This window comes from Trichosurus vulpecula, chromosome 7 (assembly GCF_011100635.1).
Source record: "Trichosurus vulpecula isolate mTriVul1 chromosome 7, mTriVul1.pri, whole genome shotgun sequence".
In the NCBI taxonomy this organism is placed as follows: domain Eukaryota; kingdom Metazoa; phylum Chordata; class Mammalia; order Diprotodontia; family Phalangeridae; genus Trichosurus; species Trichosurus vulpecula.
This window is the reverse complement of record NC_050579.1, coordinates 100747919-100775650: the sequence shown is the minus strand read 5'-3', so window position 1 is coordinate 100775650 and position 27732 is coordinate 100747919.

Genomic DNA, 27732 nt, shown 5'->3' with positions numbered 1-27732 from the left:
AGGCAACTCTTTAATGACTAAGTTAAGTATGAGAGGCTGCTTGGAGTGACTGAAAGGAATTTCTATGCCTTCCTATACCAGTGACACCACAGATCCAGACCAACCCAGTCTTGCTATTATGTTATGTAGCTCCATAACAAAAACATTTATTAAGGGCTGGACTGCTTATGGGAATTTGTGTAGTGCTTTTAAGGGGAGAATCACAAAATCATAGAGTTGAAAGAGACCTCAGTGGCTCTCTCATCAACCTGTACCTGAAAAAGAATCCCCACTACAACATATCTGACAAAGACTTATCTAGTTCTGAGAGGGAAGTTGGTGTCCCCTCTTAGTATAGTTTTACTATGTCCTCCTATAATACATTTAACTTTTTCTTTAAGAATTTAAATTCTATTTCATTTAATGCATGTATGTTTAGTATTTATATAATTTCATTGTCTATTGTACCTTTTAGCCAAGATGTGGTTTCTCTGCTTATCACTTTTAATTAGGTCCATTTTTGCTTTTGCTTTGTCTGAGATTATGATGTTACCTCTGCCTTTTTTACTTCATCAGAAGCATAATAGATTTTGCTCCAGCCCCTTATTTTAACTCTGTGTGTGTCTTTATTTCAAGGGTGTTTCCTGTAAACAACATATTGTTGGATTCTTGTTTCTAATCTATTCTGCTATTCTTTTCCATTTTATGGAGTGAGTTCATGCCATTCACATTCACAATTATGATTATTAACTATACATTTCTCTCCATCCTATTTTCTTCTGTTTATTCTTTTCTCTCTCTCTTTTTTATTTTGTCTCTTCTCTAAATTCTGTTTTGTTTCTGACCACTGCCTTTTTATCTGCCTTGGTTTTTTTATTACCTTCTCCCCCTTTCTTTTATCCCATTTTGAATTTATTGTCTTCTGAGTTTGTGTCTTAACCTTCCCAATCACCACAGTCGCTTTTGATGTTAGATTCTTTTTTATTGTTGCTGTTTGCTCATTTTTCTGCCCTATTTCATGATTTTGAACTTTATGTTAAAGTTGGGCTCTGTTCTCAGCATTGGGATGAGTTGCGCTGTCTCAAGCTTCAATCTTTTTCTGCTTTTTAGAGCTAGTTTTAGGTATTTGTTAGTTTTTGGTTCTTCCAAGGTGGTGTGATCTGAGGAGAGATGTAGTCACTGCCCTCCTGATCTGCATTCTGATCTTTACACAGGAATTACTCCTGATCTCTTGGTTTTACAATCAATACTACTCCTCAGGGTCCCTACTTCCTTGGGAACAGAAGTGATGCTGCCCCTCGGGGCTTCTGTACCCTCTTGACAGAAAGTGCTCCTCCCTGCCCTTGAACTATGACCAAGAAGTGGGCATAAACAGTGGAGTTGCCAGATAGCATCTGGTCCTGGTCCCGTGTCCATTGTTAGCACCGGGGTCCCCCATAATCTCTTTCTGACTGGTTGCCAGGACCCCTTACCATCTCTGGCTTGAGAGCTCCCAAAGCTGTTGCTACTTCTGTCTCCACCATCTGGTCCCACCACTGGTGTTTAACCCATGTGGGCTTTAAATCAGCTTCTACCCTAATATCTTAGATCTCTCCAACTTCCTAAGTTATCTGGGGCTGGACAAATGTATAACTGACCTTTTGTTGGCTTTGCACTCTAGAATTCAGTTTGAGGCATTATTTTAAAGTTGTTTTGAAGGGAATATTGAGAGAGCTTAGCTGAGTGCTTTTTCTACCCTGCCATCTTGTCTTCACCCCAGGAAATCCTGAAAACTTAATTCCTTTAAAAAGTTTTCTGTGATTAATCCTACCCTATTCTCTTCCCTCCTAATTGGAAATTTCCCTAGAACTTATTCAGTTTGTAAGGTGCTAAATACTTTCTTACTATCTTGTACTCCTCAAACTCTTTTAGTTAAGGAATATTTCCCATTTCATGGTTTCTCATTGTACCTAGTACAGTGTGATGTCCTATAAATGTTTTTGTTTCCATCATCTCTTGATGTCCAGGTCATTCATGCCTTCAGTGATTTCAGCACTTGGTTGTTTACCCCACTCATGACCTCTAGTACCTTGACTCCTTTCTCTAATCATCTTACTCACTCTGGCTTCATTTGCTTCCATAGCTAACATTGAAACTATAACCTGCCACTTTTACATTTGGTTAGTTGCCACATGAGAATCCTTTCCTCCTCCATACCTTCCCTTATTCCTGACCAGGTAAATTTCAACCCTACACAATTTCTACCATCAAATTTTTCCACTCCTGAACTTAGACTGATGAGAATTACAGAAAGAAAAAAAAAACATAATTGGGCTGATTTTACCCACTGTAAGTTGATGGCCCTCATTTCCACCTGGCAGTGCTTTTTCTGTTCCCTTATTTTCTTCTTGTTTTATTTCCTAAATGAGTTGTTCTGAAGTTTTACTTTCTTAGCAGGCTCCCAACAACACCTCTGCTATTCCTTCCCCACTGAAAAGTAAATGCATCAGAAGATTTAACCTTTTTTGACATGGAGAAGATTGGGAACATTTGACTTCTGGAACCCCCATCAACTCTCCTTTTTTACTCCTAAACCCTTCTCATCAGTGATGTGCACTTCTTTCTTCCTGTTTCAAAATAAGGCTAGTTCCCCTGCTGGTGCCTTGGATTCCATGCATTGCTATCTTCTTCAGGCTTTTACTACACCAAACTATTCCTTCATGCATATTCAGGCCTTTCTATTGCACTGGTTTTTTCCTGTCTGCTTTTAACATGTTCACATATCTTTATTCATTTTTTTTTAAAAAGCCTTTCTTTGACCTTTTTACCTCATCTAGCTACTGTCTTATCTCTGCCATGCTTCCTGAAGAAGTGGTTCACTTCCTTACTGGCTTCTGTCCCAATTCTATTGAAACTAGTCACCTAATCAATCTTTGTCTCCTGTGCTGTGTGGGTGTCCTCCAGGTTTCTGTCCTCAGCCCTAATCTGACATCTAGCAACTCTCCTAGAACGCCTTCCAATCCCAGAATTCTATGATAAAGTAAAGAAAGAGAAAGGAGTTAAATACATCTTAAAAAGGAACAAGGAGGATTGCTGAGCCAGGAGATATGCAGGGAAAAGAGCTGACATTTGCAGTCTACATCCTATTCAGTTCATAGAGGATGTGGCAAACCTAATTAATTAGTTTAATGGTACCTTTTCTATGAAACTGTCTATGTTCTCTCAGCCAGAAATGATTTCTCCCTCCAGTGAACTATCATACTTACATATACTTATCACAGTCCACTTTATATGGTGGCTATTTATATAGATAGTTTAATCTCCCTTGTAATGTTGAAGATCCTCATAGGCAGGGACTTAGTGTTAAATTAACAGACTCTTGAGTGCAGCATTGCCACCATATGCTCCCTAACTTTGTTGCTTTGTGCCTTTGGGACTAAAATTAGAGTTTTCATCCAGGGTGGATTTTTGGCCTCTTCCAGTGGTTAAACCACTTACTGAGTTGGCAGCTGTCTTTGGTATATCTTCTTTACCTCTACATTAATTTTTCATGTAAACAGTGTTTCCGCATTTGATATCTTCTTGGAATCTTACTTATTCACAGTTTTGTACCAGACATTTATCCATCCAGTATTTATTCAGCACTCTTCTAGGAAAAGAGCACTATGATAAGCACTGTGGAAGACATTAGGAATCATAATACCTGAGGCCTGCCCTTAAAGAATTTGCAATTTAGTGGGAGAGAGGTTATATAATAATAGTAATAAAATGACTCCATTAAAAATATGAGAGTCAGATAACAACAATAATAAAAGGACTTATCAGATGAAACTGAAAGTGATTTACCTATATTTCTCCTTAAAGAGCCTGGACTTATTGATAGATGCAAATTATGCAGTGAAATGGTAGAAACTGTGCAACACATCATTGCAAAAAGCATTTACTATTTCCTTGTAAGATATGACCAAGGGACCAGAATTATACAGTGGGAGCTTGCTGTATTCTATAAATTAATAGACAAACCTCTGTGCTGCAAATATAAACCCAAAATGTCCTTAAGAATTCTGTAGTTAAACTATAATGGGTAGCTAGGTAGCTGGGGATAGAGCACCAGTCCTGGAGTCAGGAAGGCTCATCTTCCCGAGTTCAAAGTTGGCTTGAGACACTCGCTAGCTGTGTGACCCTGGGCAAGTCACTTCACCTTGTTTGCTTCAGTTTCCTCATGTGTAAAATGAGCTAGAGAAGCAAGCAGCAAACCAGTATAGTATCTTTGCCAAGAAAACCCCAAATGGGGTCAGGAAGAATCAGATATGACTAAAAAGACTGAAGAACAACAACAGCAGCAGTGAAACTGTACTGGAAATGATGCCTCATTACGTCTTCCTGCCTTATACCACACTGGTCCAGAAAAAATTTAAGAACAACATTTTTATTAGATGCCACCCTACCGTTCTCTTAATCTCTAATCTACATGGAATGAAAAACTTTAAAAATATAGAGATCTTGTGGGAGAAATCAAAATCAAGTGGGAACAGAATATTTCATCCTTGGCATCTTTTCTGCTAATGGAATTATCTCAAAGATATTTTCAGTGAGTCAGTAGAAAGTGAGTTTATATCTCAATACTGTTACTAATTATCCATCTGTGCACTAGTCCACAAGATACTAATTTTTTTTTAACTAGCAAAATAGCAACTTGTCCCGGGAATATTTTAATCTTGATTCATCTGAAAGAGGTGAGGTGAAAATGGGAATAATTGTGATAGTAATAGTAGTTCCTATTTAACAATAGCCAGCATTTATAAGTGCTTATTATATACCAGGCACTTTGGTAAGCATTTTTTTGTAATAGCTAGTATAAATAACGTCTCCATTTTATAGCTGAGGAAACAGAACTGTTAAACTTAGAACTGTTAAATGATTTAACCAAGAACACCCAACTATGAAGTACTGAAACAAGGATTAGAGCCCAGCTATCTATCGACTCCAGATCCAACATTTTTTCTACTATATACTCTTGAAAAACTAGGTAACAAAATTAAGGATCAACACAGCCCTGAGTGATGTTAGAGAGCAATGTAGCGTATCAAGTGAGTGGTGTAGATAGTAAGCGCGTGACGTTAAAGGATGTCGGTATAGGCTAGGTGTAGAATCTGGGCACAGGAAGACGATTGGGAAAGTCAGAGCTGCATTAGCCTCGTTTTCTGAAGGAGTGAGTCTACCTACGGACTTGGGCCCCAAAGAATTGAGTAGTTGGAACCTTTTGATAGAAGGGACTATGATACTTTTCTGTTTGTAACCCCATTGTTTAGCACAGTGCTTTGTACACATTGAGTGCTTAATAAATGCTTTTTTGTTCGTTCGTTCACTCATTCATTTATTGTCACTTTTCTCTTTTTCTGATCTAGTTTTAGAATTAGCATGTTTACCAAAGTAGATAGACTTAATTTTTTACATGTCTTCCCAAATTTATGTGTCAGCAGATCTGATCTGGTTACTGTTGTACTTCAACATTATTATAGAAAGAAGAGTTTTCACTATTCAGCTTTTTGAAAAAGAAAAGTACTGGTTAAAGTTTATGACCAAACTTTATCAATTCTACAATCATGACAATGGTGGTTTCAAATGTCAGATTCAGGAATGAGATCTCTGTATCAACCCCAAGATAATAAATTAGATACTTTCTTTTTGGTTCAGCAGTATCTCATAAGACCATTTATGAATATGATTGCCTGGCGGTCCATCTCTTGCCTCAGTGTTGATCCTACAACTGTAATGTCATCACCACAGTGGCATGCTCCATCCATTTGCTTTGGTTCTGGTATACAAGGCAATGGAGCATTCGGATGTCATACTTCATTATCTCTAATGCTGCCAAGAGCATCAGTGCAAGCTGCATTTTAAAAATTTAATTTTATTATTTTTTATAATTAACTAGCATTGGTTTTCTATCCCTCTGCTCAGTTCCTCTCCCCCATTCCCAACACAAAAAAAGAAAAAGAAAACCCTTGTAACAAATATGTATACTCAGGGGAAACAAATTTCCTTCATTGGCCATGTCAAAAATGTCTTATTCTAATTTTGACTCCATCACCTCAGTCAGTGTGCTTCATCTTCAGCTGTCTAGAACCATGATTGATTATTGCACTGAGGTGTCCTTTTGCATTTTGTCTGGGGGAATATTTCCTCCCTCTCACCTCTTACACCAGCCCCCACCCATCTGCACCTCCTGAAATCTCTCTCTTACTTAGAGATTTAGCCCAAGGAATGCTACTTTCATGAAGCCTTCCCTGATCCCCCAGCTTCCCACTTCCCTACTCAGATCTATCACAACATTTTGTCTGTGTCTTTACGTTTATTATATTCTGACTTTTATCATAATTATTTAAGCCACATCATCCCCCATATCATGTTGTTGTGGCAGCTAAGTAACCTAGTAGCTGGAATGTTGCATTTGGAGTCATGAAGATCTGAGTTGGGATCCTGCCTCAGGCACTTATTAGCTATGTGACCCTGGACATGTCACTTAACCTCTGTCTGTCTCACTATCCTTTGTTGTAAAATAAGGCTAAAAAGAGCATCTACTTCACAGGGGTAAGATACATAGAACACTTTCCAAACCTTAAAGTGCCACATCGATGCTAGGCATTATTATTGCTATTACGACTATTTACTTGAGAGAAGGAACTATATTTACGTTTTTTAATACTCAGCACCTAGCTAGTAATACTTTCCATATAATAGGAACATGTTTGTTGAACTGAACAGAATGAAATAGAAATATTGCATAGAAAAAAAGAGGGAGCTTTTAACCTACTTCTAATAAATCTCTCCTTTTTTTTGAGAAGTTTTCAAACTTGCTTTGGGGGAGTGGACTTGGTACTGTAGAGTACCGTTGTGTGAAATTTACTGTCATGCCCTGTTGGGACTAACAACTGACCTGGAAATTCTGGTTGCAGTAATAGTAGCTCACATTTACTGAATGCCATTTTTAGATTGACCTGTAATACTGTGGCCATAGGGAGCTCCTGGCGAGGAAACTTTCTTTACCAATGCAGATCCACAACTTTTGGGGGGCTAATTTCTAGAGTTGGAAATTTGTCTGGGATGCTGAGAGGCTAGTATGTGTCAGAGGCTGAAATGCACATTAAAAGAAAAAAAATTGCTGGTGGAGGAGAGGGAGCAGCAGAGAATAAACCTAAAACAAACCCCTATAGAGATACTGTGTCCAAGAGCCAAGCTCAGTTGTGAATTACAAATGCCTTTAGAGCGAGAACATGAGTATCAGACCTGCTCAGAATTTTTGGTTTGGGCTTGTGCCAATTGTACATAGATTTGGCAATACATGAGCCCAGGTGGGGGTGGGGAAAAGCGTTTCACCCCAGCTTTTTTTTTCCCCTTTTATTAACTTCTGTAGTTAAGAGGTTTTGTTTCTTTGCTTTGGGCTTTCACAGGGGCAAAAACCTTTTGAACAACTCCCAGTCAGAGTTTGAGAGGTTTTAACATTAGAATTCAATTGTATAATACTGTGCTGGATTGTGACCTTGATTAATAAGCTTGAATAATAAATGTTCAAAATAAACAAGTTGTTCTTTGAAGTTGCAGATTTATTCCCAGCTCTATACTGAAGATTATCTTCAGTCCCCCTTTTTTTTGGTGAGAGCTAATAAAACAATGGGTGAGCAAAGTTCAGTTCATAAAGGTGCCAGTCAGATGGATGTAGACAGTTGAGATTTCCGTTTGTGCTCATATTCCAGGAATGTAGCCTAATAACAACCAGAGTGGGCCAAACAGAAATTGATGGAAATTATTATGCTTTTCCCCCAACTACCACTTCCTTTCTGTAGTTTAAGGTTAGCTTTTATGTTTGAATGAATGAGAATGATGTCATATGAGTACAAAAGGAGGCATGGCACCCTATTGGCATTGTGTTTTTTGATAAAAGTATGTTGGGCAAGAAAGAACATAAAATCCTAATTAGCCATTGTACTTTATCTGATCATCCTACAGATTGTGTGGTAGCAATAGTCATAGGCTGGCCTCCTATTTTTGTATAAGGGAACATCATAGAGCATCCTTGTTTATTGTTGGCAATCTATGGTGAGCCTTGCCTTAGCATGTCTGTTTTGTAATTTGGAAATCTGGAGTTCAGTTTTAGAGTGGGTAATTAAGCTCTTTATATCCCAGATGCTTTAGGAAACCTTCCTAGACTGATCAGAACAGACTACTTCCTTTCACCCTACTCAAGTTGGACTTAGAACTTTCTTTTCAATCTTAGCCCCATTATACACTCATACTTTCTTTTATGCTTGCATCAGTGAATCACCTAATTTTCACTGAGTGCTAAGCATTGGAGATGCAAAGAAAAGGAAAGAGCAGTCTCCATCTTTAAAAGATTTGCATTCTTTAGGGAGAAATACCACACACATATGTAAACATATGCAAAACTCAACGATCTATTTATTTTTGGTGAAGCACTAGCAGCTTGGGGCTGGGATAATTAAGAAGGGCCTTACATTAGGAGGTAGCATTAAGCTGGGCTCTTTTTATCTTTTGGATAATCTTTGTTCATATGTCCTTTATTTTTAATTTGTGTATTTATAACAGTTGAAATGACTTAGTCCTAAAAGTCGTTATTAAAACAATATTGCTGTTATTGCATATAATGTTCTCTTGGTTCTGTTCCCTTTACTTTTCACTGTTTCATGCAAGTCTTTCCATGCCATTCTAAAATCATTGAGCTCATCATGACCATATACCACTTCAAAAACCATACTTTTTTGGGGAGGGGTGGTTTACAATCATACTTTAATTAAACATACATCTATCATTCACTTAGTTCAGGGGAAAAAGTCAGCACCCTGAACTTCAGAGCAAATACAAACAAATTACAGAGAAAATATAAACAGATCAACAGACAGATTTCTAGCTGTCTGACCAAGACATTTTATACATAGTTACCAGAGGGAAAAGCACCAACATCTGGGTTTTTCAAAGCCAAGGGCTCCTTAACAGCTACCCAGAGTTTCCATACTAACACTCTTCCAATGAGTGATCTGAAACAAAATGCTAACCTCAGAATATATATACACCTCTTCAGGGTCAGAACACTTCACACCTCTCCAGGGTTTCACACCTCTGGTGACTTAATTAGCAAAAGCATGTGGGCCTTTCTCCAAACAAAGGCAAGACTCAATCAAAGGCATTTGATTACCTTAGTGCTAAGAAGCACTCCAAAACAAAAGGCAACAAAAAGTCCCACTTTACTTGCCCTTACAGTCACTACCCTGCTTAGAAATCTTCGGTGGCTCCATATTACTTCTAGGTTAAATATACAAAGATCTCAGCTTGGCGTTGTAGTCTAGATTACTTTTCTAGACTTATTTCACATGATAGACAGCAATGTGAAATAAAACATATGTTAAAAATTGTTTTTACATGCAACTGGGCAATAAGATATACAGGCAATGGGGTATAGAAATCTATCTGGCCCTACAAGGAAGTAAGGGGGAAGCTGATAAGACAGGGGAGTGGGGTGATAGAAGGGAGAGCAGACTGTGGAAAGGGGCAATCAGAATACGTGCCATCCTGGGGTGGGGCAGAGGGCAGAAATGGGGAGAAAACCTGCAACTCAAAATCTTGTGGAAATCAATGTTGAAAACAAAAAAAATTAAATAATAAAAAATAAAAAAACTTATTGAAAACTCCACAAATATTTTTGTTTTTGTGGGTCATATCCATCAATATTTACTATATTAGAAATGAAAATATCTATTATCAAAATAATTCTTACCCTCATGGATGCCCTGAAAGGTTTTCAGGGACTCCCAGTGTTACCCCAGACCACACTTGAGAACTGTTAACATAGACCAACAAGAGAACATAGGAGCTTTTTAAAAATGGGAAAGCCCTGAACCTCCAAGCTGTTTGGTGATTATTGAAAAATGGTCATTACCTGGTTATGGCCTAGCCTCCAGAGATGAAAATGGTGGAAATCAACTGGATAGTCATAACATTAGGGAAAAGTCTCTCACTGAGAGAGTCTAGTCTTGAACCTGGAAGAGTTTTCAAAAGGAAAGGCAAAACTTTTGCTGTCCCACCTTCTCCTAATGCGCTAAGGGGTCAGACCTGGAGAGGCTTTTGCCTAACTCAGGCTAAGGGTCTCTTCCCTTTCTGAAAGAGTAATCCATTTCCCCTGAGTTACTGCTAAGCCTGAAGCAAGAGGTGATAAATATTGCTCATCAAGCAGCTAGCCCAACGTGTGAGAGGATCTGGCAGAGACCTTGGCAAGAGTATACTCAGCCAAGCATAGATGTCATTCTGCAGCTGTGAATTTTATGGAGTCTCTATGGTTCTAGAGGGAGCACATAAGTTGGGGCCTTGTAGTATATTTTCAGATTTCTAAAAACCATGCTTTTTTGAAGAAAAGTAGGCACTGTAGAAGTAGGGGGTTATAAGGCAGGTGCCAGGCATGAGCTTGTCCTGATTTGCTTGTGCTTACTGCTGTGGGCATGTAAAAGCTGGTGGCAGAGGGGAGCTGAGGAAGCCCTCTAGATATTAGGGTTATTTTGTGTTCTCATAAGGATTTTACCTTCTTGGAGGTTCTGTCATCTGTGGATTTAGCTGTAATTAATAGATTAACAGATGTATAACACCTGACAAATAATTCCTTTGTTGGAGATTCAGAGTATTGAAGAGATCTGTAGAAAGTGGCTGAGTACCATCTTGCTAGTTACATGACCTCTAGATTAATATTTCTTCTGCCATCATGTTTGTTTCTATCTTTTTTGGTTTGAGCTTGGAAACTACTAGAAAGTAGGAATTATATCTGTGTGGTTTTGTTTATATAGTATAACATGTAATTAATGGAATTCAAATAATTTTTTTATCTGTCTATAGGCGCACAAAGTTTCAGGATGAGGCCAAACAAAAGATGTACTTGAATGTATTCTATTTATGATCTGTTCCTTTTCTACTCAACTAGGTTTCATTCTTCCCTAACCCCTTTATATATTTTAGGAAGATGTGAGAATTGGGATGGTAATTCAGTGGATATAGATGGATCAAAGGAAAGCTCTTTTAGGGTTGAGAAAAGAAAAGCACATTTTCAGGTAGTTAGGAAGAAGGCATTAAAGAGAGGGATAGAGAGACTGAAGATGAAAGAGAGAGGAGTAATGATTACAGGAGCAAGGGCCTGGTGAGGTGGGAAGGAATGAGATTGAGGGTATAGGAAGAAAAATGTTAGTGTTATTGGGGAATAGGACTACAGCGTCTTTGTGACGAGACCTGAGACCTAGGAGAATGGGTGATGGTGTTGAGAAGCTTTGAGGAATGCAGGAAGGGAATTGAATGCTCATTGCCAGAGAGACAAAGATACTTTTAGTAAAGTAGGATTCTAAATCATCTGCTCTAATATGAGGTTTGAGTGTTCAGTTGAGTCCTTGAGATGAGAAAAGTTTTGGAATAGTATCGCTAGGTACCTACTACTTACCGTATATTTTGGGAAAGCTATTTCCCCTCCTTGGACCTCCATTTCCTTATAAGATGAAAGGGTTGGACTGTGAGTTTCTAATTGTCTGATAGCATTCCATAAGTTTTGTTGTTTAGTCGTTCAGCCATGAATGACTCTTTGTGACTCCATGGACCATAGCATGCCAGGTTGTTCTATCCTCCACCATGACCCAAAGTCTGTCCAATCTCCTGTTCATTGCTTCAGTGACACTTATCTATCTATCTCATGCTCTGCTGTCTCCTTCTTTTGCCTTCAATATTTCCCAACATCAAGGTCTTTTCCAACAAGTTCTATCTTTTCATTATGTGGCCAAAGTATTTGAGGTTCAGTTTTAGTATTTGTCCTTCCAGTGAATAGTCTGAATTAATTTCTTTAAGAATTTACTGATTTGATCTCCTTGCTGTCCAAAAAAACTCTCAGAAGTCTTCTCTAGCACCACAATTTGAAATTGTTGATTCTGTTGCATTCAGCTTTCTTTTCGTAGTCCAACTTTCACAGCCATACATTACTACTGGAAAAACCATAGCTTTGACTATATGGAACTTTGTCAGTAAGGTGATGTCTCTGCTTTTTATTTATTCCAGAAATATCCTCTAATCAATTAGCAGTGTTTTCTGGAATAGATCTGGGAATTTAGGAGTGTGATTTTCTGGTTTGGTTTCTTTGGGCTACTTTTATCTCTTGGTCTTCTGGCCTTACAAGAGCTGCTGAGAAGAAAGCTATGAGTCTTGTAGGGTGAGTCAATTCAAGTGTTGGTGCCCAAGAAAACTGGAAAATCTTTGCTTTCACCATGTTCCAATAAATTATAAACTGTATGAGTTCCCCTACTCCAGTAATTTACTCCCCGACATTGGAAAAATGGAGAGGTAAGAAAACCTATTTTCGTACCTTACAACACTTCCAAGACATTAACAGTTACTGGTCCTTGATTTTTCCATTATTTGGCCCTGACTCACAGAAGTTGACTGTCTCAGTCTTTGGAAGAGAGTTCATTTCCTTGGCAAAGCAGTTATCAATGCATAATCCCTGTCAAAAAGTATACATGCTACAATTGCAGGATCGCTCATTTACCTGCAAAGTAAATAGTTATTTGAACTAAGAGATCAAAGGAAAATGAGAAAAGAATAAAAGCAAGGTAGTCAGTTTTTTAAAAGTCACAGGGAAGGCCCGTCCACATTATTATTATCTAATTAAATGTTTTGTATGATAGGAGAAACATATTAGAAGAACAGAAATACAAATATGTTCAGAAAGCAAATTATATTGGGAAAGGCACAAATTAACTGTATAATTTTACAAAGAGAATGAAAACTAGTCATTTTTCTTAGCTAATAACATGAACAAAGAACATTGTTATTCTCTGACTGTATGGAGTCTAGAGCTGCCCCCTCGGTATTGTCTAGTTCAAAAATGTGCTTTCTGAGGGTTATTTTTAAAAACACACCAAAAAACAACATTGAAGTTTTATTTACTTAGCTTAGGGTTCTGGGGTTTTCTCCAACTAGCTCTATCAGAAAAAGGCTGCTTAAGCAAACTAATTTGTGTTAAATCAGTGTTTATTTGTTTTATTTTTTTCTGATCCTTTCTGACTTTAAGTGAATTTCTTTATGATAAATTAAAAAGGGCAGTGATAAATAATGTAGGGGCAAAGACCATTCTAAGCAGTGAGCTTAATTGATTGTATTTGTCTTTTAAGGGATAATTTTTGTAAAGGTGAGTCTTCTGAGAAGCATAGGCAGAGACTGATCTTACAAATGTGTGAGGTGAGACCACCCACCAGCAATTAATTAAAAAAAATCAGAGGTCTCTCAAATTTAGGAACAGAAAAACTTCTTCATTTTGATCCCGAGGGAAAGGGCGGTCTCCAAACTGGAACCAATAGATAATTGGTAGGGAGAGGCGGGGCCCAGAGGGCAAAACCCAGCCTTATACTCCAAACGAGCTCCTGCCCCACCACTGCTGGTCTTTTACTCTTATTGGTGGAGTCCAGGCTCACAATTTCGCGGAAATCTACTACCCCAGGTACAATTTTAGCCAATGCCAAACCCTTAAAGACTCTTTTTCCCATATTTGGCAAGGACACAGTTCAGGTGATTTTTAGTAACTTGAAACTTAGGCCTAGCTGTCAATCAGAAGCCCTGAGCCAGGCCGAAAGGTCCCCACCCCCATTCGTTCCACTCAATTCACAGAAAGGCCGAGATCCAGATTCCATGAGGGAGCTTCACCATCCCACTGACAAAAATGTTGCTTTTTTTTCTTGTTTGCATGGCTGTGTCTAATGAATTTAAACATGCTATTGTCTGGACGGTGGATTTGTGAGAAAGATCTAGACAATGATGAGTCAATACATTTTAAAAAATGGATACAGGGCAGCTAGGTGGCACAGTGAGTAGAGCACCGGCCCTGGAGTCAGGAGGATCCGAGTTCAAATGCAACCTCAGACACTTGACACATGTACTAGCTGTGTGACCTTGGGCAAGTCACTTAACCCCAATTGCCCTGCCCCCCCCCCCAAAAAAAACAAACAAAAAATGAATACAATATACGTATTTGTTGAATACCTACTATGGGAAAAAATTGGCTTTAACTTGGTTACTTTCATAGGTCCACAATTGAACTCAGTGGCATGGATACTTTGATGCAGATTGCGACCTATGCATGTCTTCTCCTTTGAGATTTGTGTCTCTGTGATTCTGTTAATCCTTATAGAGCTTCTGCTAACATGCTTGAGGCTTCCTCACTGGGTCTTTTAAAATTTGGAGAAGCATTTGGATGATAACAATGCAATTATTTTGCTATAATCATTTAGGTATGATAAAAACAGCCTGGAAATGAGATTTCAAAGCAGATTTATTAAATTTTAATGTAATTATATCAAGAAGTTTGCGTGGTATGTTTTTATTACAGATATTTTGAAAAAAATAAAAGGTGGTTACTTTAAACCCAAGGGCAGGTTGTTTTTTTGGTTAATAGAGTCGAAAAATCTGCTATGAGAATACCATTAAATTCCCCTTGTTTCTATTGTATTTGCAACCTGGGTTTTTGACGATTAAAATGTAGAAGTTTAAAAAAAATGCCTCACTGCATTGTAGATGGAGAGCCAGCTTGGGAGCTGGGAAGACCTGGGTTCAAGCCTCCTTTCTGACACTTCCTGGCTGTGTGACCCTGAATAAGTTAATTAACTACCCATTGCCGTAGGCAATTCTACTGGACAATGAGATGCAGATAAGGTAACAGGCCCAGTCCCCATCTCTGTCCTTAAAACAGATCTTTATGAAAAGACCCTCTGTTAGAATGTTTATTATCCACTTCTGATTTCACCCAGCAGTCAACAGGCAATTTTAAAGCACTTACTATGTTACAGCTACTGTTCCAAGTATTGACACTCCTTTTTTCTCTGAAGAATATTTCAGATTAAAGATTTTTAAAGTATCATTTGTCATTTATAAGTTTAGTTACATCTCAGCAGAGCCCAAAGTAGATTAGCTAAGACAGGATATTGTTGAGTATGATAAAGTGAAAAAAGATTACCAGATTTAAAGTTAGAGGACCTGGGTTTGAAATCCTGGCTCTGCTGCTACTGATCCTTCCCTGGGCAGCCAGGTAGCACAGAGGAGAATGGTGAGTCAGGAGTCAGGAACTCATCTTTGTGAGTTCAGATCCAGCCTCAGATACTTAGTAGCTGTGTGACCCTGAGCAAATCACTTCACCCTGTTTGCCTCAGTTTCCTCATCTGTAAAATGAACTGGAGAAGGAAATGGCAAACCATTCCAATAGCTTTGCCAAGAAAACCCCAAAAGGAGTCACAACGAGTTGGACCCAACTGGAAAAAGAGTGAACAACAACAATCATCCTTACAGTTCTAGATAGCTATGATCTTGCCTCTTTTCAGGAGGGCCTGAAAGCATTTCCTAACTGCTCCTATTGAAACAATAGACAATTCATGCTACTTGATTTTTTTTTAACCTCTTGTCATCTCAACCACTTAGATTGATATTTTTGAAAGTTTAAACAATAGCTTAAAATCTTTGTTCTTGTTATCAACAAACTGGTCAGCAAATATAAACATTTAAGTTTTCAAAGAAGAACAAAAAAGGAGGTTGTATGTGAAATTGTGAATTTCCATCATACCACTAACTTATCAGATAGATTTTATGCATCTATTCTAATTTTTCTGATGAGGAAATTGAGGCACAGGGTTGCGTGTTTACACAGCACCACATTAGAGATGGAATTAGAACTCATAGCCACTAATTAAGTAGTAAGCCTTCTGCTTTTCCTGTAATTAAGCATCAGAAATTTCACTTCAGACAGATCATTTCCTATCTATAATGTATAATCCTAAATAGAGAAATTCTGAACCTCCCCTAAGGCAAAAAGTATGACTGAAAATAACAAAATACTTATTAATAACTTTCACTGAAGAAGATCAAATGCCTTTGAAGATGATTAACTTTCACCAAAGCCCTTTTAAATGAATAAATAGGAAAAGTAAAATAAATCCACCAGTTGAATAAAGTACAACTTCCTCAGGGTCAGTTTGTCAGTTTATTAGCCAGTTGAACTAAGGATGTTGGTTTTAATCATCTGAACCAAACAAGTTAATCTCATTTTAATGATCATCAATCCCATGATCAAATTAATGCTTAATATTGAATACTTTTATATCCTGACCAACATCAAGACAGCTTTGATGATGTGGAGATGAGGAATTCTATTAAGTAAAAAAAAAACAAACCCAACCCATGTAATAAACATTCACAGCTTTATGTTCAATTAGTATTCTTAACAAAGGTGTCCTTTTATTAGAGTATTCATACTCTAATAAAATACTTTGCTGGATCTGTGATTTCATCATTGTGGGAACTCCTTCCATAGGGTAGAAATTGCAATCCATATATTCCTCCTAATCCTCTGATTCTTATCCATATCCTCCTGTAAATTTTTCACAGTGTACATAACATGTTGGCTATATGTATATGTGTGTGTGTGTGTGTGTGTGTGTGCATGCATGTATGCATGTGAGTTTTCTAGATCTCGAAATTCCATGGATATAGATGGAGCACATGAGTTCTCAGTCAATTAACTGTTCTTTGTTTTTGCTACACGACCATTTACTTTTCTAATGTTAGATCTCTGATGACCACTTTCCCAGCATGATTCTTCATGGGTAATGTATTTTACAGCCTATTCATGGCTACCATGAACTTCTCTGTTGCTCTTTGGGTGATCTGCAACATCATGTGCAACAACAAAATTTTAACTTAGAGAATCCTAGAGAATCAACTAAAAAACTACTTGAAATAATTAACAACTTTAGCAAAGTCACAGGATATAAAATAAACCCACATAAATTATCAGTATTTCCATATATTACCAACAAAGCTCAACAACAAGAAATAGAAAGAGGAATTCTATTTAAAATAACTGGGCGATATAAAATATTTGGGAATCTACTTGCCAAGCAAACCCAGAAACTATATGAACACAATTACAAAACACTTTTCACACAAATAAAGGCAGGTCTCAGCAAATGGAAAAATATAGTAGTATATTCTGAGTATGCTGAACTAATATAGTAAAAATGACAATTCTACCTAAATTAATTTGCTTATGCAATGTCATACCAATCAAACTATCAAAAATTTATTTTATAGAGCTAGAAAAAATAACCAAATTCATCTGGAAGAACAAAAGGTCAAGAATATCAAGGGAATTAATGAAAAAATTACAAAGGAAGGGGGCCTAGCCATACTAGAGCTAAAACTATATTATAAAGTAGTAATCATCAAAAGTATTTGGTACTGGCTAAGAAAAAGTGTGGTGGATCAGTGGAATAGTTTAGGTACACAAGACACAGTGGTCAATTACTGTAGTAATCTACTGCTTGATAAACCCAAAGACTCCAACTTCTGGTATAAGAACTCACTATTTGACAAAAACTGTTGGGAAAACTGGAAAATGGTAAGGCAGAAACTAGGTATAGCCCAACATCTCACACTGTATACCAAGATAAGGTCAAAATGGGTACATGATTTAGATCTAAAGGCTAATACTACCATAAGCAAACTAGGAGAGCAAGGAATAGTTTACCTGTTAGATTTATGGAGAACAGAAGAATTTATGACCAAACAAGAGATACAGAACATTATGAAATTCAAAATGGATAATTTTGATTACATCAAATGAAAAAGGTTTTGGACAAACAGAACCAATGCAATCAAAATTAGAAGGAAAGCAGAAAGATGGAAAATAATGTTTATAACCAGTGTTTCTGATAAAGGCCTCATTTCTCAAATATATAGAGAACTGAGTCAAATTTATAAGAATACAAGTCATTCCCTGATTGATAATTGGTCAAAGGATATGAACAGGCAGTTTTCAGATGAAGAAATTAAAGATATATATAGTGATATGAAAAAATGCTGTAAATCACTATTGATTAGAAAAATGCAAATTAAAATGACTCTGAGGTACCACCTCATACCTATCATATTGGCTAATATGACAGAAAAGGAAAATGATAAATATTGGAGAAGATGCAAGAAAAGTGGGACACTAATTTATTCTTGGTGGAGTTGTGAATGGAGCTAACTATTCTGGAGAGCAATTTGGAACTATGCCCTATAGGCAATCAAATTGTGCATACCCTTTGATCCAGCAATACCACTACTAGGTCTGTATCTCAAAGAGATCATAAAAAAGGGAAAAGGATCTACATGTACAAAAATATTTATAGTAGCTTTTTTTTTGTGGTGGAAAAAATTGGAAACCGAGGGAATGCGCATCAGTTGCGAAATGGCTGAACAAGTTGTGGTATATGAATGTAAAGGAATACTATTGTGCTATTAGAAATGATGAGCAGGTAGATTTCAGAAAAACCTGGAAAGGCTTACATGGACTGATGCTGAGTAAAGTGAGCAGAACCAGGACAATAGTGTACACAGTAACAGCCACATTATGTGATGATTAACTTTGATAGACTTAGATCTTCTCAGCGATACAGTGATCCAAGACGATTCCAAAAGACTCATCATGGAAAATGCTGTCTATATTCAGAGAAAGAACTATGGAGTTTGAATGCAAATTGAACCATACTATTTTCACTTTTTTTTTGTTTTTTATTCTTCATGGCTTTTCCCTTTGTTCTGTTTCTTCTTTCACAGCTAACTAATGTGGAAATATGTTTCCATGATTGCCCATGTATAGCCTGTATCAGCTTGCTTCCTGTCTTGGGGTGGGGGGATTGAAGGGAGGCAGAGAGAAAAAAATTTGAAACTCAAAATCTTGTAAAAATGAATGTTGAAAACTATCTTTACATGTAATTGAAAAAAATTCTATTTACAAAAAAAATTTAAAACCCCACAATTTTAAGTATAGTAATTTTGCAAATATCTGTAAAATTTTCAGTATTTTTTTCTTTGGATGTTCTTCAAAATTTTATTGTTTATTTTTTTAAAGTTACTTCTTTGTAGAGATGGGAGATTATAGGTGTGCAGCATTATATATCCTATTAGATCTTGTTGTTGTGTTGATTAGTTTTGCTGAAATGCTTTCTAAATATTAGTTACAAGAGATGGTTCATGGGAATGTATTTAATGAATGAATGAAACATTTATTAAGTTTAAGTACAATCTTTGTCCTCTAGGGGCTTATATTCTATGCCTAGAAACAACACATATTGGGGAGTGATATCTTGTTGTTTAGTCATTTTTATGTCATGTCTGACTCTTTATGATCCCCTTTTGTGGTTTTCTTGGCAAAGATAGTGGGGTGGTTTGCCATTGCCTTCTCTAGGAGGTCTAGGAGGTTACAGGGATAGTTAATGGAGTCATAGGACAGTCAGTCAACATTTTCTTTTCAGAATACTAATAGTTTTGTTATTTGGTTCATGCAATCAATGCTAAAGATTGCCAAGGTGAAGCATGATGATGTTAAAACAAAATATATCAATAGAACTTAAACATAAAGAATAAATACTATGGAAACTAAAGTGCTTTTTGCTGATAGGCTGGTGGATATGATGGAGTTCTAATCTTCAGACTTGATTCGGAAGACAGTACTTAGGTCTGTAACAACAATGCTGCTTGCAGCTGCTGTGGGGGTGTAAGACCAACAACACCAGCACACAGGAAGGCTGCCACTACAGGTTCTTTGATCTGCTTTTCTAAGGAAAGCAATTTTAAGGGGTTCACAACCTCACTTTAATCAAACATACATATAGCATTCATTTAGTTCAAGGGGAAAAGCCAACACCCTGAACTTCAGAGAGAATACAAACAGAAATTACAAACATATATAAACAGAGCAAATAACATAAATCAATCTATCTATAGCAATACATAGTTACAAGAGAAGCACCAACATCTGGGTTTCTTTAAGGCCGGGCCAGGGTGGTGGGGGGGAGGGAAGGGAGGGGCTCCTTAACAGCTACCCAGAGTCTCCACACCAATACTCTAGCAGTGATTGAGAGCCCCAAACAAAATGCTAACCTCTGAGTTTGTATACCCTTCTTAGGGCCCAAAGGCTTCATACCTAATCAGCAAATGTGTGTGTGGGCCTTGGGCTTTGCACCTAGTAAGACTTAATCAAAGGCACTTGATTACTTTAGCATTCTAAAAGAGATACTAAAAAAGCCCCACCTTAATTACCAATACAAGGTCCCAGAGCCATGCAAAATCAAAAGGAGCGGAAAGGAGGTGGTTAGTAGGTTCATAGGATTTGGAGCCAAAAGATATTTTAGCCCTCATTTAGTTTCAGTCCTCTTACTTCACAGTAGAAATAGTTGTGACATTCAGTTCAAAGTTAGGGATACTGTAGACAGCAGGCACAGAGGCGGAGGTAGACAAGAAGCTGAGTTTCAGGTTCTTCAGAGGGGATGGCACATGCGCATTTTTAGAGAAAATAAACCATTTGGGTTGGGGTTGTAACATGCACTGATGGTCATTAGCAAAACAATAAATGAAGGTCCTTGAAATCTTTTTCTGAATTCTTCTCTTATAATGCAGGCTTTATTAAAAAATTCAGTAAAAGTATATCTTTAAAAGAATGTATAAAAGAATTTTCTAATTGAGATTTAAGTTATTCACTCCCATGAAATAACATGAAATAGAAGACCTATGGGAAATATGTTGCCAATTTCATGCTGAAATAATTAAAATTAAAAGACCCACAATCCTTGCACTTTAATGAAAACCTATGATTATGGTTCTTTAGGGAAATGCAAGTAATTTAGATCTAGTAATTATAATTTGATGCCAATTTATGTGGACTTTCTATTCTTAGCGAGAGAGGGTAAGGATCAATTGATAAAGGATAAACTGCTACAAAGAGGAGAAAGAACCTGAAGATATAATAACAATTAAGCTCCTAAATTGTATCTTTGGAATTTCTATTTAAAAATTCATAGTTTCTCTTGTCATATCCAGTTTAAGTCAAAATGTGCAAATATATTGAAGTTTGCGCTACATTTGCTGCAATATGCACTTAGTACTCAGACATTCCTGGTAAAAATTCCTAGTGCTTATGTGCAATAAGGCCTTTTGGATTTTTGTTGTTGTTCAGTCATTTCAGTTGTGCTTAGCTCTGTGTGATCCCGTTTGGGATTTTCTTGGCAAAGATCCTGGAGTGGTTTGCCATTCCTTATCCAGCTCATTTTGCAGGTAAGGAACTGAGGCAAACAGGGTTAAGTGACTTAAGCTAGTAAGTGCCTGAGGACAGATTTGAACTCAAGAAAATGAGTCTTCCTGACTCCAGGTCTGGTGCTTTACCCACTGTGATACCTAGCTGCCCCATTTTTTAAATGACTAGCTCCATTTTGATGTAAACATAGATCATATTCCTCCCCCCGCCCCCACCAAACTGACTTGTATAAAAGGTAAATGCAGCCTATGAGTGCTATCATATTTCATTGTATAGCTGTGTATTTTTTAAAGGAATTTCATTTTAAAGGCATATTTTTATTATCTTTATTATATATATTATAATATATATATTATATATATATATTATAATATCTTTATTATCAGTTGCCTATATTATTTAATTTAAAAGTGTAGTTTCTTTAGAAGTTAATGAAATTTTCACTAATTGAAAGTTGAATGTAAGCTACTTGATAGCAAGGATTATTTCTTTTTTTTTTTTGTCTCTGCATGCCCCCTCATCCCAACCTAGCATATAGTCCCTGATACATGGTAGAGTACTTAATAAATTCATTTAAAATTAATTTTATTTTCAGGTCCAAATTCTCTCCTTCCTCCTCATATCTACCTTGAGAAAAAAATAAAAATATTTAAACCTTTTACAAACATAAACGGTCAAGCAAAATGGACCATGTCTGAAAACAAAACAAAACAAAAGCTTCAGATTTGCTGGACTCTGGAGTCCCATTACCTATTTGGAAGTGAATAGAATGTTCCATGATGACTCTTCTGGAATTGTGACTGATCATTACATTGATCAGAGTTCCTAAGTCTTTCAGAGTTGTTCATCTTTATAATATTGTTGTTGTATAAACTGTTCTCTTGGTTTCTTCACTTTGCATCAGTTCATATAAGTCTTCCCAGGTTTCTGTGAACCTATCCTCTTCGTCATTTCTTACAACACAGTGGTATCTTGTCACACTGAGATGCTATAACTTGTCTAGCCATTCCCCAATTGATGATCACTCCTTCAGAATTCCATTCTTTGTTACTTCAAAAGGAGTTATAAGTATTTTTGTACTTGCTTAGAATTTGTATTGCTTAGGACTGTAAACATTGGGACGGTAGGTACGTAGTTTGTCCAGAATGCCACCACACACAGAGCACTCCAGGGAGAAGCTGTGCTTAAGAGCAATATGCTATCCCAGACTCCTACCAAGGCATCATTTATGAAAGCTGTAGGAACAATGGGCATCTGGTAACAGATCACCGAGACAAGGAGGACTGATGCATGGACTTGTGCCTAGGCTTGGTCTGAGCAAATTCAGAAGCAAGCAGCAGTACATGTTTTTATAAGTGAAATGAGAGTGCTAGAGGGAAAAAATGGAAAAAAAATGAAAACTATAGAAGAAGGCATTGCAAAGGGAATTAACAGCTCGTAACAGAGCTGCAACATTGCCCAACCAACAAGCTCCCTGAAAATGCGAATGGACCAAATAGAAGCTAAATGACTATTTGAGAAAATAAGAAACATTACAAAAAAGTCAAAAGAGTGAAAAAAATAGAAAAAAATGCATGGTATCACAGCAAAAAACAACTGACCTGGAAAACAGATCAAGGAGAAAAAAAATTAGAATCATTGGACTACTTGAACACCATGATCAAACAATAATAACAACAAAAACTCCAGCCCCAGACATCGCATTCAAGAAATACTAAAAACAAACAAAAACAACTTGACAAGCAAAAAATATGAGCATTAGAATCCATTTCTCAAGTTAAATAAAAATACTGACTTGTTACTTAATGGAGAGGAAAGATAGTAGATGACATTGACACAAACATTTTTAATACTTTAAGAACTTCCTTAGTGAAAAACAAACTGATTTGAAAAGGCAACAGCAGGAATATATTCATTGTACAAGGAGAGAATACCAATGTGTGCATAGCATTGCCCTTGCCCCTTTGGCACATCATGGCTCTTGCTCTGCCATTAATATGATTCAGCAACCTATCCCATCCTCACATGTCACTGGAGGTCACATAAGTAAAAACTGCCTCAATTTCCAAACTAATGACAGACTCAGAGTCAGTCAAATTAGTGACTGCTTAGAGTAGGGATGAAGTAGAGAAAAAGGTATTTGTGTAGTCTCCCTTTTCCTTTTCTTGAGGTCTGACTGTTTTCTCCTCCTTTGCTCATTTTTAAACTATGTCAAACCTCCCTTTTAACTCTTGATGGTTGTTACTGTATGTTTAGCAGCACTCTCATTTTTAATAAAAGTCCAGCAATGTAAGAATTTGAATCAGGTTTGATTTGCGTATTGGTATGTCAGGATTGGCTATGGAAATTGATTAAATAGGTAAATTTGCTTCAAGTAAATTGAATCTTCAAACTCAAGGAATTTTCAGTTTCAAGAAGCTCCTTACATGAAGAGGTCACACTTACTAACAGTGCTTGATATTACATTCTAAACCAACTGCACAACATAACTCCTTGGTTAGGAGGAGGAGAAGTTTCTCAAAGTTGTAGGTATTCAAATGATGCCCTAGGAGCAGGAGAAATGACTATATTCTCAGAGAAAATGGAGGAGATATCTTACAGTGTTCCCATCATAGAAGAGTGAATTTCTAGGACTGAACTCTAGTCTCCCATAAACATAGCTCTGCTATTGTAATAAGGAACCCAGAATTTCCCTAGACATTTCTCAGAACCTCTTCCTCACCAAAATTTCAACTCTGTGAAATCACTATAGACTTAGAAAAATAGAATTGATCTTTTATCTGTTCTTTGTGCCTGGAACTGGTTTTTCCGCACATCTTGAAATCCTTCCCTTCCTCTAAGGTTCAGTTCAGTATTTGTGTCTTTTGCCTTATCCCTGTCTCACAGCTCCTACTAGTAAGCTTCTGGAGGGAAAGCAAAGTGCAGTGCACATGGCTGTAGCTTAACTCAAGTCTCTTTGCTGAACCACTTGTTGATGCAGTGAGATTTTGCCTTAGGTGTAGCTCTTAGAGACAAGTAGCTAGAATAAATGCAAAGAGTCCTAACTTTGGAGTCAGTGGAGCTAAGTTTGAATCCCAGCTCTGTTGATTGCTATTTTTTGACCTTGGGCAAGTCACTAAACTTCTCTTTGTCTCAGTTTTCTCATCAATAAGATGAGGATGTTGGACTAGCAGACCTGAGGTTCCTTCCAGCTCTAAATCTGCAATCTGTGATCTTTGTACTAGATACTACAACTTTTATTTTTTCATGAACCTTAACATGAGGATGTTATTGTTATCAGGAAAGTGAATAATAAAGAAGAAGAAAATATACTTTGAAAATATTGTAACGAGAAAATTGAAGAATAAATTATACCTTGTCTTAGATATTTTCTTTAGTGATGGACATTAAAATGTTATTATCAACTTGGGTTAGGGGCTGGTTAGTTGTTTAATAGTTTTTGTTGTTGTTTAGTCATTTCAGTCCTGGCCAACAATTTGTGATCTCATTTGGGTTTTTTTGGCAAAGATACTGAAGTGGTTCGCCATTTTCTTCTCTAGTTCATTTTACAGATGAAGAAACTGAGGCAAATAAGATTCAGTGATTGCCCAGGGTCACACAGCTAGTCTCAGTCTGGATTTGAGCTCAGGTTTTCCTGACCCCAGGCCGACACTCTATTTACTGTGCCATATAATAGTTCTCTCTTACATAGTCTTGCTTTTATAAAAATAATACATCTCATTTTTATCCTACCTTCAGGTCTTCAAATTATTCAAAGTATTATTCTCTTCGTTCTAAAACAGTTTGGTAGACATTATACTGTCTACTTGAAAGAATATGTGATCCATGTCACTATTGCTTCTATATTGAAAATGATCCATTCATCGAGCAAATATCAATTATTTACTCTGTGCGGTACTTTTAGCTAAGTGCTGAAGATGATACTAAAGAAGGTTACATTTTCTCTGCAGAGATTTATAATATAATCTGGGAGACAAGACATGCGGAACTGAAACAGTAAGTAGCAGTGCTTGCTGTTTAGTCTGGATCATCGCCAGTCTTGACTTTTGTCTTCCACTGAACTCTGTTGACTCTGGAGGGGAGAGTGAAGCTGATGACTTTGCGCAGCTTTGTCTCACTTAATCCAATTCACAGACAAGCCAAGACATCACCCTCATTACATCATTGGTCCTCTGAGAACTGGGAACAAACAACAATAACAACCGTAGGAGGTCAGTAAGGCCCCATGGTATAATAGAAAGAACACTCAAGTGTAGGACTCAGGACACCTGGTTTCTGTTCACTACTCTGATAATGAATAACTTTGTGACCTTAGGCAAATCATTTAACCTTGATGAGGTCCATTTTCAGGATAAGAACTCATATCTGCACCTTAGGTTCTCAAAGTACCATGACACTGTGAGATAGAGTGTGATGAAGAAAGCGTTTTGCAAACCTATATAGACATGAGTTACTAACATCATCATAGACTTAGGGCTTGAAAGGGCCTGAGAGGTAACCTAGTTCAACTTCTTGATTTTATAAATAAGGAATCTGAGGCCCAGAGATGTTGAGAGACTTGGCCAGGTTCACACAAATCTTAGGGCAGAACCCAGCCTGGAACACAGATTATTTGGTCCTAACTAGAGTACTCTTCCCACTATGTGATACTTGCCTTATTATTGGATGAGTTAGATAGGTTCTGAATAGGAGAAGGAAAAAGGAAAAGGTATTCCAGATAATTGATTTGGAGCAAGCAGTAGCAGAAACATAAACTTTCTTTGGAAGACCAGTACGTCATGTTCAAGAATATCATTGATATTCTCTCTCTCACCTTTACGCAGGATATTCTTTCTCCTGCCTCCATGCCTTGGGACAAGTGGTTCCACCATGTATTTCCTCTTCCATTCTGCCTGGAAGAAACCCTTGTTTTCTTCCAAGTACAGTTCAGGTGCTGTCACCCACATGAGATTGTTTCTAACCTTCTTCCTCTTCCCCTCTCCCGGTTAGCACAATGTCCCTTGTATTGTGTATGTGTAGTATCTTCCTAGTAGAAATGTAAGCTTCTCGGGATTCATAGCTATCTCATTTTGGACTTTGTGACTGCGGGACCCAACCCAGTACAGCAGCACACAGTAGGTACTTTATAAATACTTGTTGAATTGAATTGCACTTGGAGAAAATGAAAAAGAGAGGCCAGGCTTAGTGGAGAATTCAAATTATGTGTAGCATAGGGTTAAGTTGTGGAGGATTTTTAATACTACGATGCTTATACTTCATCCTGTAGAATGACATGAACTTAGTATTTAAAGTAATCTAGGAACTGTATTTCAGATGAGTTGGAACTGGGAAGTCCAGACATGATTTTTGGTAATTTCCTGGACTAGCATGGTGGGGCATAGAGATGGAAAGAAAGGAACAGGGAATAGTCTAAAGAGTGATGATATCAAAGACTTATAAATCTTATCCTAGTGTGTTATAATTTGGAATTGGAATGGTTTATTCTTTTAATGTAAAGGAAAGCCAAACCAGTCACATTTTTCATATCTAAAGACCGAGCAAGCTACTCTGAATATTTAAAATCATATGAGTAAGAAATATGAGTTTTCAACAGTGGCTCTTTATGTTGTTTGAAAGATGCAATTCTGCATTATAACTGTAATTTTTGTGCACTAGGTTTATTTTCTTTGACTCATAGACATAATTGGATATTTTAGAAATGCATATATTTCCCTTATTTCTGATGTAAAGAGAAGATTATAGCATGCCCAGGTCTTATATTAGCAAGATGATGAAAGGAAAAAGAGAGAGGGTTGATTAAGATCCCTTATTTCTTTTGATAGCCTATTTCTATTCTGCCTCTTTTTAGCACCTGAACAGAATTCCAGATGATATTTTCATGTATACTTTTCTTTATTTTCTCTTCTTCCTTCCCCTTTTCTTCCCTTTGCCACCATATGGATGATGAACGTAAAGTGTAAATGTATCTATTTACATACATGTTGTAAACTCCTGGAGGGCAGGGACTGTTACTGCTTTTTCTTTTTCTCCCCAGTACTTAACACATTATTTGGATCATGGTAGTCACTTAAATATTTGTTGTTGAATGATTGATTGAATGTTGACATGGTACTTGTTTTAGAGATGATAGAAAGAAGAAGGAAGTGCAATATTTCTTGTTCTGCTTCTGAAGTATATGTGTGTATGTATATGTTAGGGCAGCTAGGTAGTGTAGTGGAGAGAGTGCCAGACCTGGAGTCAGGAAGACCTGAGTTTAAATTTGGCCTCAGACACTTAGGAGCTGTGTGACCTTAGATGAGTCACTTAACCATATTTGCCTTAGTTTTCTCATCTGTAAAATGAGGTGGAAAAGGAGATGGCAAACTATTCCAGTATTTTTGCCAAGAAAACTCTAAATGGGGTCACAAAGAGTGAGACACAACTAAAACAACTGAACAACAATATGTATATGTATACATAGAGATCCCTTATCTCATGTACAAAAAAGTGAAGCCCTAAGACCTTAAAATGATAAATATAATAATGGAATATATTGAATGGAATATAAGAATGGAAAGAAATAATAATCTCATATCACACAGCTTTATCTCTATCATTGATATTGAAAGAGATCATAGAAT